This window comes from Rhinichthys klamathensis, unplaced genomic scaffold, assembly GCF_029890125.1.
Source record: "Rhinichthys klamathensis goyatoka isolate OS25496 unplaced genomic scaffold, OSU_Roscu_1.1 h1tg000011l_1, whole genome shotgun sequence".
Taxonomy (NCBI): Eukaryota; Metazoa; Chordata; class Actinopteri; order Cypriniformes; family Leuciscidae; genus Rhinichthys; species Rhinichthys klamathensis.
In genome coordinates, this window is record NW_026606564.1 from 9,056,448 (window position 1) to 9,068,953 (window position 12,506).

The window sequence follows — 12,506 nt, forward strand, 5'->3', positions numbered from 1 at the left end:
TCCTTTGTCACAGAATTCAGCCCTCCTCACCACCTTTATTACTCCTTTTGGAAGGTTCTGCTTCAACCGACTTTGTTTTGGTATATCATCGGCTCCAGAACATTTCCAGAAAAGGATGTCGCAAATGCTGGAGGGTCTAGAAGGAGTCTTGTGCCACATGGACGATATATTAGTGTTCGGGGCGTCCCAGACAGAACATGATCAACGTCTCTTTGCTGTGCTGCAAAAACTGCAAAAGGAAGGAGTGACCCTCAATGATAAATGTGATTTCTCTAAGAAGAGTGTGAAGTTCCTTGGTCAGATACTGGATGGGTCAGGAGTTCAAGCGGATCCTGAAAAGGTGTGTGCAGTCACACAAATGAGCGAGCCGACAAATGTAAGTGAAGTGCGGAGATTCATGGGCATGATAAATCACCTAGGGAAGTTTTTACCAAACCTAGCTGAGAAAACGCAGCCTTTGAGAGATCTACTGCAGAAAAAGAATATGTGGGCATGGGGAGAGCACCAACAGAGAGCTTTTGAGGACATTAAAAGAGACCTAAGCACACCGCCGGGGCTGGCTCTTTACAATCCAAACGCCACTACAGTCGTTTCAGCTGATGCATCATCATACGGGCTGGGAGCTGTATTGCTTCAGAGGCAAGGTGAGCAGCTTAAACCTGTTGCTTACGCGTCAAGAGCACTCACAAACACGGAAAGGAGATACGCGCAAATTGAAAAGGAGGCCTTAGCTGTCACCTGGGCTTGTGAGCGCTTCTCGGACTTTCTTGTAGGTCTTTCCTTTCATGTGGAAACAGACCACAAACCATTTGTACCCCTCTTGAGTTCAAAGAACCTAGACGAACTACCACCACGTATCCAGCGATTGCGGATGAGACTCATGAAATTCACTTACACTATTTCGCATGTTCCAGGGAAAAATATTGCGACTGCTGATGTCCTCTCTAGAGCACCTGGACAACGAGAACATGACGGAGAACATGACGGACAACAAAAGGAGGAGGAGATGAACCTGTACGTGAACTTTATTGTCACAAGCTTACCTGCAACTGAAAAGAGACTTCGCGATATTCAGCAACATCAAAAAGCTAATCCAGTTTTACAGCTGGTCAAAAAGTATGTCCTGGAGGGCTGGCCGTCTAAAAACAGAGTGGAAGCCATGGTGCAGCAGTACTTCCAATTTGCTGGGGAATTAACCATAGAGAATGGACTGTTGTTAAAAGGCTGTCGACTGGTAATTCCAAAATCACTACAGAGTGATATCCTAGAGAAATTGCACATTGCACACCAGGGCATTGGAAAGTGTAGAGAACGTGCTAAGCAATCAGTTTGGTGGCCGGGTCTCAGTGCACAGCTTCAGTCAAAGGTGGAGAAATGTGATATTTGTGCAAGTCAAAGGAAGAACTTCAAAGAGACATTGATTCCCACAGAATTCCCTGAGAGGCCTTGGACAAAAGTTGGAGCAGATCTGTTTCAGTGGAAAGAAGATCAATACTTGCTGGTGATTGACTATTTTTCCCGATTTGTGGAAATAGCCAAACTGTCATCAACAGCTGCTGCAGGTGTGGTAACCCATCTCAAAAGTATGTTTGTCCGACACGGAATTCCTACTGAGGTGATTTCAGACAATGGACCACAATTCAGTGCAGAGTTTTTCAAGAAATTCGCTGAAGAGTGGGGTTTCTCTCATACGACGTCCAGTCCCAGATATCCTCAAGCCAATGGGGAAGCCGAAAGAGCAGTGAGGACTGTGAAGGATTTTCTCACCAAAGCAGCAGATCCTTATCTGGCTCTTATGGAGTACCGGGCAACACCATTAGCTAATGGATTTAGTCCAGCAGAGCTGCTGATGGGCCGAAAGCTTCGCACGACTGTCCCAGTTATTCCTTCAATGTTGAACCCAGGTTGGATGGACATGAATCGTCTGAGAGCAGAGGAAAAGGTTAAGAGGGAGAAACAAGGGAAACAGTATAATAAAAGGCACAGAGCTCATGCCTTGCCACAGTTGCATCCAGGTGAGCTAGTGTGGATTAAAGACACTAAAGAGAAAGGGGCTGTGATTATGAAAGCGGAGACTCCAAGATCATACTTGGTGGAATCACCTAGGGGTATTCTTCGTCGGAATCGTAGTCACCTGGTGTCAACCCCAGTAGCACTGCCAGTAGAAACATCAAGTCATGATACACCTGTTCTGGAAAATAAAGATTCTGGAGTTGGACCAGATGGTGTATGTTCGGAGGATGCTTCAGTCCTTCTGGATACTCCGGTGAAAAGGTATCCTTCCAGGGACAGAAGACCCCCAACGTACCTGAAGGACTTTGTGCATAGTTAGCAGGTACTGTTGGGAGAACTGAGTGAATTGCTACGGGGCAGAATAAACCCCCACACTCAGTAGAAGGCTTGGGCAGTCTACCCCACCCTTCTTAGAATAAAAAGAAAATTTGTTCTTTATGAAAAAAAAAAGAGGAATCTGTTTATCTGTTAATTATCTGTTAATCTGTTTTATTTGGGGAAAAGAAGAGAAAAGAAAACTGAGAAAATTGTTAAAAATGTTAATAAGCCATGTGTATAAAAGTAATATAAAAGAGATAACAGATTTTGCAGTTTTGTAGTAAACTGTACAAGGATGTCATTTACATTCCCACTCACACATATAGTTCTGTATCTGTTGTGATGTAAAGCATATATCTCAGAAAGGGGGATGTAGTGATATGGTTAAATGTTATATGGGGAATTACCGCCCCCCTGTGGGGAGTTATGTGGACAGGAATAAAAGAGTTGTTGTCACGTTCGTCTGACCTGGTTTTACTTCAGCTTAATATCTCGATAAATAGCCATCCTAACACAACACCTGCCGACAAGACGCTCCTCTGTCGGTCACGGATCGAAAGTGAAACTTAAATCTGTCACGGGGTGTTTGGATTTATTTACTATGCACGTTAAAAAAATATTTATTAAAAAAGCTTCTTTCTTTGCACATTTTTATTGACAGCATTATCATAATAGGCTGTATATTAACGTAGGCCTATTGACAGAAAACCAGTAGTTCTATGTGAAATCAGACATTGAGCACACTCATATAGTCAAAATGACATAATCCTCGTTTAATAACACATCTGCGAAGATTCGACCGTGAGATTGGTGGTCGAATCAGGCTCCTCCTATCGAAGCATCGAATCTTCGACTATTCGGGGTCACTCCTAAAAAAATCTTGAACTTTTAGGTGGCAAAATATTTTTTAGTAATTCTATAAACTACACTGCGCAAAACAAAAGTAATACTACCCACCGGATGAGGCTCGGCCTCCACAGAACATAAAACATTTTTTTTTTTTTTTTTGTGTTCGCATTTATGAGAAAAAAAACAATGTTACGGACATGACCGCTCTGAAAGCGACTTTAAAACTTTCACAGAGACCTCAAACAGAAACCACAAAGCCATTCTTTAAAGTGAATTTCGTTTTTTATTAATTGCATCTTAATTTTAATCAATGTTTAATCAACCAATTGCCTGGATTTAATAAATAAGAAGTAAATATAGTAGAAAATAGATCATCATGACACGGAGGCGCCGGCGCGTGAACTGGACTCTCCTCTAAGAAATGAACCGAAACACAGCGTATAAGGTACTTGCCTCACAGACCTGAGAAATATATAGAAACCTTGAAATGTCTACTTTTTAACAGAACAATTCAAAACGAAAGAAATCAGACTCTCTGCTTATGTAATCCGTATGAAATGTGCATTTCTCTCTGGCGCGTTCACTACTGCGAAGATCACGAGTCAGTATCGTCAACTTCATCTTTGCAGCCGACACTGACAAACACTTGTTTATTATTAAACAATTAAAATGTCTCCTTGCTATATTTGACATATTCATAATCATTATGCCGGTTCTTTGTGGCAGGTTTAAGATACTTTATTGGCAGCGCCACCCTTGCATGTTACATGAACGCGTCACCACTGCATCAGCACTGAAAACATGATTTTTTTCAAATCTAAAATCAAAAATCGTGATATGAACCTAATTGTAGGTTTGGTCTATCGTTACAGCCCTAGTAAGATGAGAAAGCAGGAGTTTAGTCGTTTGTCATGGTTGTAAAAAAAACAATGGCTATCTAAACATCTTTGCCAAGCACAAACCAGGGGTGCGTTTCCCGAAAGCATCGTTAGCCAACTATGGTCGTAAGTTCCGTCGTTACTAACATAGTCCAACGATTTGGTGTTTCCCGAAACCATAGTTCAAACGAACATTCGCAAACTGCATCGCAAACTTGTGTGGTTGGAACGACAGCTCTTGACCTGTGGTTAGAAGCATAGTTTTTTGTTAGTTTGTTGTGTCGACGTCATTGATTTCGCAGCAGCTGGGATGTGTTCTATTCAGACCTATCTACCCTATAGCCTATTTCTTTCGAAGCTTTCACCATCCACTTTAAGTGATTTGGATGACTTAAAGTCGAGGTGCTCAGGTTTTACACAATTTGCTTTCTTTATTCAAAATTATTTGAAACAATATAATAGCGTGACGATCGCAGTTATTCTCCCTTCAAAGTGCCCTCCGAAAGGATTATTTATGCCGGTTGGGACACAGCCTTGGTTTCGTTTGTGCGAAGAAACGGTGAGTGTGCAAGTGAGTAACTTTGTTAAATTCCCAAAGACAAATTGTCATATAACAATATTTTACACAAATTATTTTAAGGGTTTACCCTTAAATATTAAATTGTATCTGTACTGTAGCCTACACATATACGCAACATATGCAGTGCTTAGCGCTAAGGAAACGTAGGCTAATTTACATGTGTTAACATAGGCTATTTAAAATATTACACACTCAAACCACAGTATTTTTTATATATAGTCAATGAATAAAGAACATTTTTATTAACCCCCTGGGGTCGGCTATCGCGCCGGCGCGATTGTCTCGCTTTTTTTCTTATCAGTGCAAAAGAGACTCAAAATACTCGGTTGATTTTGATCTTACATATAAGTGCGATACATCATTAGATCCTGTTAAGTTTCTATTTTTTTTGTGGATACTCACAATAAAAACAAAGTGTTGTGCTTTTCACCAAATAAAGAAAAACAAACATGATGCGAGTTCTGCGTTCTCTCTGTCAGTGAAGTCCATTCTGAAACGCGTCCTAAGTTTAACTGTAACTCCGCGATTACTTGTCACACAGGCACGAGAGATTTTTCTTTATGAAGCTTGAATTCTCTTCTTTTAAATCAAGTAATTTATATACAAAACAAATATTCTCAGTTTATGCAATCTGTATGAAAAGAGAGTGCTGTCAGTATTTTTTCCCCAGCTCATTACACTTCATTACACGTTAATGTGACACGCCCACGGAGGACGCGCGCTATTCAAACGCAAATGTCGAGGCAAGCCATGACAATGCCCACATCAGCCGTTCCACCGCGGCGGTAAAATGTGTGGTGTATTTGCTGCCTTTTACCGCTAAGAGGCGCTACAATCAGAGACTCTGAAAAGTGTTCGTTTATTCCGGTTTATTCTCTCTAATGGGTAATCTGCTGCCGCACTGCATTCAGAGCGATTGAAAGCTGGTAGCAGATGAATTCAATAAGTGAAACGTAGTTAAAATAATTCATAATCACAATACTGAAATTAGGCTACTGAAATGTAATTGAATAAATAATGAAAACATTTCAACATAAAACATTGCAATAAAAACATTTAGGCTACATCAATGAGGCTTTACAACTTTAACAGCGTACAGACGGTATAGCTCAGTGATCAACGCAACAACACGAGCTTCGAGGAGCTTCAATCGACCCGAGATCGAATCTCAATGTAGCATAGGCCTACATGTTGTTAACCGATGTTGTCCTACAGCGTTTATATCTTACCACCTTGATGTTTAAAAAGGTAACTGTTTATAACTGTTTACTTATTTAAAGTTAAGAGTTTTGTTTAATTATCATTACAACATAAATTTGCTACATTCCTGTAGAACCGCAGCCGCTGCACAAACGACAAAAACTGATGAAGGAAGATTGTCAGCCGATTGCATCAGAAAATGAAAATGAAGAAGCTCGTCTTTAGTCTGCTAAATTATTGTGTAATGTAAAAGAACACTAAAATTACTTAAGTTTGAAACCAAGTTCGAACATTTCAAGGTTTAAATAAAGTGTCGGGACAGTTTTTTTAAAAATTTAAAACAGGGTTGCATCGGGTTTAGAGTTTATTTCTTTTGCGATGCAAAATAAGAAACACTAGGCTAATCTTATTCTTGCGTCATTTTAAATTTGTATTGCCAAAGAAATTACAGCTAAATTAAACAATTAAAACAGTACAAAACGAAAATTGTCCAAAGAAACATAATTAAATTAAAAACATGCGTTTCTCTTTGCCTCTCTCGCGCTGGATCTCTTTTTAACACGTTTATTTAGTCTCCCTCGCTGCGCGCGCCGGGTCTCTCTCGAAATTAAACACTTCAGGGTAAAAACACATCATACAGCTGATAATACTGCATGTCGCTGCGTGTCAGCCATACAAATCACGAAAAAATTATTTAGCCTTTAATTGTTGCTTCAAAGACACAGCATGCCTTGTTGAATTCACCTTACAATAACTTCAATTGAAATTTTGTGTGAACATTTTTTTTAAATACTACAATAAATAAACTACAATATTTATAATTTAATAAGATATGGGGCCTACATTTGGACACAGATTTATCCTTACAATAATTTTGCCTGCTCATCAGGCTGGCTATCCGACACTCTCCATATGAAAGAGGAACATTAACACCTTTGTCCAGCAACTGTCCCTCCAACCCCCCACAGGCTATCGGAGTCTGAGGCTGACTTAACACAAAGAGAAGTCGCAATTCACACTTAAATCGTTTCTAGACAGTGTTGATAATGAAGGAATTAAATGATTTAAGTTACATGTAGCCTAGTGATATTTCTGTCATAAAAGTTTATTACTAAATATTTCATTATTTCAATAGGCTAATTGATGAAATAAAACTGGTTTGGGCCAGCTTTTTCCAAGCAAAACTAAATATAATCTGAAAAAAAACCGCATGTTAATTTGTTGTCATGAACAAAATGTTCAACTCAATATTAAAGTCTACAGGGATCTTTGGATCCTTACAACCAGGCATGCAATTTGTGAATTCAGTTTTTATTTTATTTTGTATTATTCAAATAAATATCGAAACACGGTGCTTCGTGGTAATGCTGCTAAATTAAATAACATTTATAGAATAATTATGAACTTAAATGAAACAATATCGCAACATTTCGACAAATACATTATTTGATCTGTTTTTACATTTTAATTCAGGGCGATTTAGCCTACATTTAATTAGAGCGAGATTTTCACCCTTGTCTTGTCATTTTCTCATTGGGAAGCGCTTACATTACTTGTTTGAGTAGATCCTCTGTACCTCTCGTTTTCATATGGATTAGCCTACATAATCAGATAACATTTATTAGCCTAAATATTTAGACATTTAAAGGCTTTAGACTGAGCTGAAGTGGCTTTCGGTTCATTTTTGTGACGCGCAGTTCCCGGAGACAGAGACGACAGATATACTGTTTTTGTCGTTAGCCTAATATGAATACAAGTTTACAGTTTTGAACGATGTAAGCTACTCTACTCTTATCTGTATGACCAAAAAATTACGGAGTCGCCTATTAAGTTATTTTAGCTGTAATAATGAGAAAAATAAATTAATCTAAATGAACGCGCCGCCGCGTTTGTCGAACACTAATTCACCATGCCAGAATAAAACGCGACTTTAGAAAAATGCATAGGGCCACTCGGCGTGGTGTGCCAAAACACTTAATTATAAACTTCAATATTTCATTTAAAATAATCTCAACACGCTTTGTGAAATTTTGAAAAGCCGCGCATGCATTAGGGCCACTGGAACTAGTGAACAACTGAAACGCTGGTTTTGATTTTATTGTTTGTCGTTTAAACGTGCCTGTTGCATATCTCTATTTTATATATTTGATATTGGTGAAGTAGCCTATAGCATTGATTAGCTGTGGAGGGAGCAGTGGCGCCTCCAGAAATTTTTCATAGGGGTGGCCAGATGGGGCCACTTAAAATCTTGGGGTGGCACACCAAAACTATAAACCATAATTTCAGAATTTTATTCTACTGTTGTAGTAAACCGGCCTGTAGAAAACTATCAGAAAGACTTAAGGAAACGAATCGGTTACCTAACGTAACCTCGGTTCTCTCTAGATGAGGGAACGAGTATTGCGTAAGCTAGCTTACGCTGCGGGAAAGATTCATCTTTGCTGAGAATTTGAAGCCAAAAAATTATTTCATAATTTGTATCCATTGACAACGCAGTTCCTCTGTGGCAGACCTTGAGCAGGCTAGCTAGCGGCTCATTGGTTCGCTCAGAGAGAACTGCTTAAGCCTATGGGAGAGCGGGGCTGAACCCGCTGCCAATGAGAAGCGCCCGCGCGCTCATTGCGTCATGGCCCGCCAGAATGGGCGTGGCTATGGTGTATATAACAGTCTCTCCCAGGCTTATATGTTGATTTATTTCAGCGTGAAGCGAAACGCTAGTAGCGCAAGCACGGCCGGGAACGCAATACTCGTTCCCTCATCTAGAGAGAACCGAGGTTACGTTAGGTAACCGATTCGTTCTCTTACGAGAGGTTCTCTCGTATTGCGTAAGCTAGCTTACGCTGCGGGAACACCTGGTCAACGCCGTGCGCGCTATGAATCCACTCATGAATCCCGGGGAGATACCGGGGATTCTTAACGTGGAGTGAATGTAATATGAGGCCGGCAGAGCGGGCACATGAAGTGTATACATAAGCATCTAAGGGGAGCACAAGGGGCGAACCGGTTGTGTGAGGGACTCCCAGTAATGCAGCTTCTAGGGAGCTGATCGTTAGACGGCTAGTACTTTTGCCTGCAAGGCGGGAACTTCCAAGTTGTAAAATCTGACAAAGGTGGACGGGGAGGCCCATCCCGCGGCCACACAAATGTCATGAATGGAAATTCCACAGGACCATGCCCACGATGAGGCCATGCCTCTAGTGGAGTGAGCCCTGATGCCCAGAGGGCAGGGCAGGCATTTAGATGCGTAAGCAGAGGCAATCGCGTCCACTATCCATCTAGACAGCGTCTGTTTTGAGGCGGCCAGACCCTTGGTGCGCCCCCCAAACGACACGAAAAGCTGCTCAGCGCGTCTGAACGCGGCAGCGCGCGTAGTGTACAATCTCAGGGCCCGCACCGGGCAGAGGAGATTGGCGTCGCGCTCACTATCGGATGAAGGTAGAGCCGATAGGGAAATAATCTGAGCCCTGAACGGGGTACCAATCGCCTTCGGGACATAGCCATGCCTGGGTTTGAGAATGACGACAGAATCATTCGGTCCAAACTCAAGACACGCGGCGCTGGATGAGAGCGCGTGAAGATCCCCCACGCGTTTTACTGAGGACAGAGCCGTCAGAAAAACGGTTTTGAGCGAGAGGTATTTTAGGTCCACAGACTCGAGCGGTTCGAACGGGGGTGCTTTCATAGCTTCGAGAACTATAGAAAGATCCCAGATAGGAACCGAAGGGGGGCGCGGAGGGTTCATCCTCTTAGCTCCCCTGAGGAAGCGGATGACTAACTCGTCTTTGCCCAGGGACTGAGCGCGTCGGGGTTCAGTGAACGCCGCGACGGCTGCCACGTAAACCTTGAGAGTGGAGGGGGACCTGCCCTTGTCCAGCATCTCTTGAAGGAAAACAAGCAAAGACGGCACCTCGCACGACCGTGGGTCCAGATTTTTGTCGGTGCACCATTTTGAGAACACAGACCATTTAGACGCATAGAGCCTTCTCGTGGAAGGTGCTCTAGCCTGTATGATAGTGTTTCTTACTCCCTCTGGCAAATCGACGAATAGTCGTTGATCACCCATGCATGGAGCGCCCAGCGCTGTGGATGGGGGTGCCAGATCGTGCCGCGAGCTTGAGAGAGGAGATCTGCTCTGACTGGGATGGGCCACGGGGCTGTCTGTGACAGCTGAGTGAGCTCCGGAACCCAAGTCTGACTCTCCCAGCGCGGGGCTATGAGGAGCACCGAGTGGCGTGTGTCCCTGATCCTCTGAATTACCTGCGGTAGCAGAGCGATAGGAGGGAATGCATAGAGCGGGCGGCGAGGCCATTCCTGGGCTAGCGCGTCCTCGCTCCTTGAAAAAAATATTGGGCAGTGAGCGTTCTCCTCTGACGCGAAGAGGTCCACTTCTGCTCTGCCGAATAGCCGCCACAGTATTTGGACCGTTTGTGTGTTCAGGGACCATTCTCCTGTGGAGATGAGGTTCCTGGACAGTATGTCTGGACCGTCGTTCAGATGGCCCGGCACATGCGTCGCTCTGAGCGAGAGCAGGCGGCTCTGAGACCAAACTAGAATGCGGTGTGTCAGCAGGAAGAGATTCCTGGATCTGACACCGCCCTGACGGTTGAGATAGGAGACCACAGCCATGTTGTCTGAACGGATCAGGACGTGGTGTCCCCGAATGAGCGGGAGGAAGCGCGAGAGCGCGTTCTCGACCGCAAGCATTTCCAGACAGTTTATGTGCAAGGGGCTTTCCTGAGTCGACTAATGGCCGAAGGCCGGTGAGCCCTCGCAGACCGCACCCCAACCCGTGTTGGATGCGTCTGTCGAGATGACCTTTCGGCGGGAAAAGGTCCCCATCGTGACGCCTCGCCGAAACCATTCTGCTACTGTCCATGGCTGCAGTGCCGTGAGACATGTCTGCGTAACGCTGATCAGCTGGCGGCCCGTGTTCCATGCGCGGTGGGGTACACGGCTTTTTAACCAGAGCTGAAGCGGGCGCATGTGCAGAAGGCCCAGCTGAAGCACAGCGGAGGCTGAGGCCATGTAGCCCAGCATCCTCTGAAAAGTTTTCAGAGGTGTGCGGGTGCCCATCTGAAAAGAGGCGGCTAGTCGCTGAACACTGCGCGCGCGCTGTGTAGACAGGCGAGCCGACATTGTGACCGAGTTCAAATCTATTCCTAGGAAGGAAATCGATTGACTGGGTTGAAGGGAGCTCTTTGTCCAGTTGACAGAGAGGCCCAGCGTTTTCAGATGGTCGAGGAGAACTGCGCGGTGCGACAGAAGCTCCGTCCGTGATTGAGCCAAAATCAGCCAGTCGTCCAGATAATTCAATATGCGCAGCCCCTGGCTCCGCAGGGGGGCGAGCGCCGTATCCATACACTTCGTGAAGGTACGGGGCGCCAGGGATAAGCCGAACGGGAGAACGGCTTATTGATAAACATGACCCTAGAAGGCGAAACGTAAGAATGGCCTGTGACGGGGATTTATCTGCATCTGAAAATAGGCGTCTTTCAGGTCTAGAGAGATGAACCAGTCCCCCTGGCGCACCTGCGCGAGGAGTTTCCTGATAGTGAGCATCTTGAACGGTCTCTTCATGAGCACTTTGTTCAAAAACCTGAGATCTAAAATCGGTCTGAGGCCGCCGTCTTTCTTGGGAACCAGAAAATAACGGCCGTAAAACCCCGACTCGGTCATAGATGGCGGGACTCTCTCTATAGCGCCCTTTTGCAACAGCGTCGCAATTTCTGAGCGGAGCGTGTTGGCGGCCAGCGGGCTGACAGTAGATTCGAGCCGAGCGCGCGAACGAGGCGGGCGGCGGCGAAACTGTAGCAGATAGCCGTTCTTTATAATGCTTAGCACCCACGGGGAAATGCCTGGAATGGCTTCCCACGCTTTGGAGCATGCGGCTAGTGGCCGAATGGCTATATCGCCCTGATTGCTGCACATAGCGGGCTGGACACAGTGTGTGGGCGCGCTTTGAATGTGTGTGGCAACGGGACTTACACTCAGAGAGGAGTCTATGGGCCGTGAAACAGAGCGAGCAGAGAGGGGACACGCGCATGAGCTCGTGGGCGTGTTTATGTTCTCTGATACTAGAGTGGGCTGTGCCCGCTTCATGTGGGGGGGCTCTGAGAGAGACACGGGATATGTTATGCTTGTGTGTATGGGTGAACACATGATTGTGGGCACATTTTCTACACAACTGGCATATTTTCTCTTTTTGAGATTTCTCTGGGTAGCCGTAAAAACGGCTTTTTTGTCGCTCGCAAGCGGGCTGGGACACCGGCTTGTTTGTGGCGGTAAACACTACAGCAGTCGGCGAAACAACGGGGACTGGCAGAGGGTGAAGCTTTGACGGCGGTCCGGCCGCAGCGGGAGAGCGCCGTCGTTTTCTTAACTGTGCTAGGCAGACTTCTGATGATCAGGCTTCAGCGTGATCTTGGGTCGCGGACCCCGTGGGGGCGGCGGTCTGCGGCGGCTGTCAGAGCGAGAGCGAGGAAGGCCGCCCTGTCTGCGCTGGGCTGTTTGAGTCTGCGGAGGAGGGCGCTGTGGTGGGGCTCTGGCAGGAGGCTCGCGAGAGCGGCCTGCGGAAGAGCTAGCGCGGCGGGGCAGAAACAAATTCATGGCCTGAGTGGCTTTCTGGACCTCGGAAAAGCGATCGACGATCCCCGTGACAGCAGATCCAA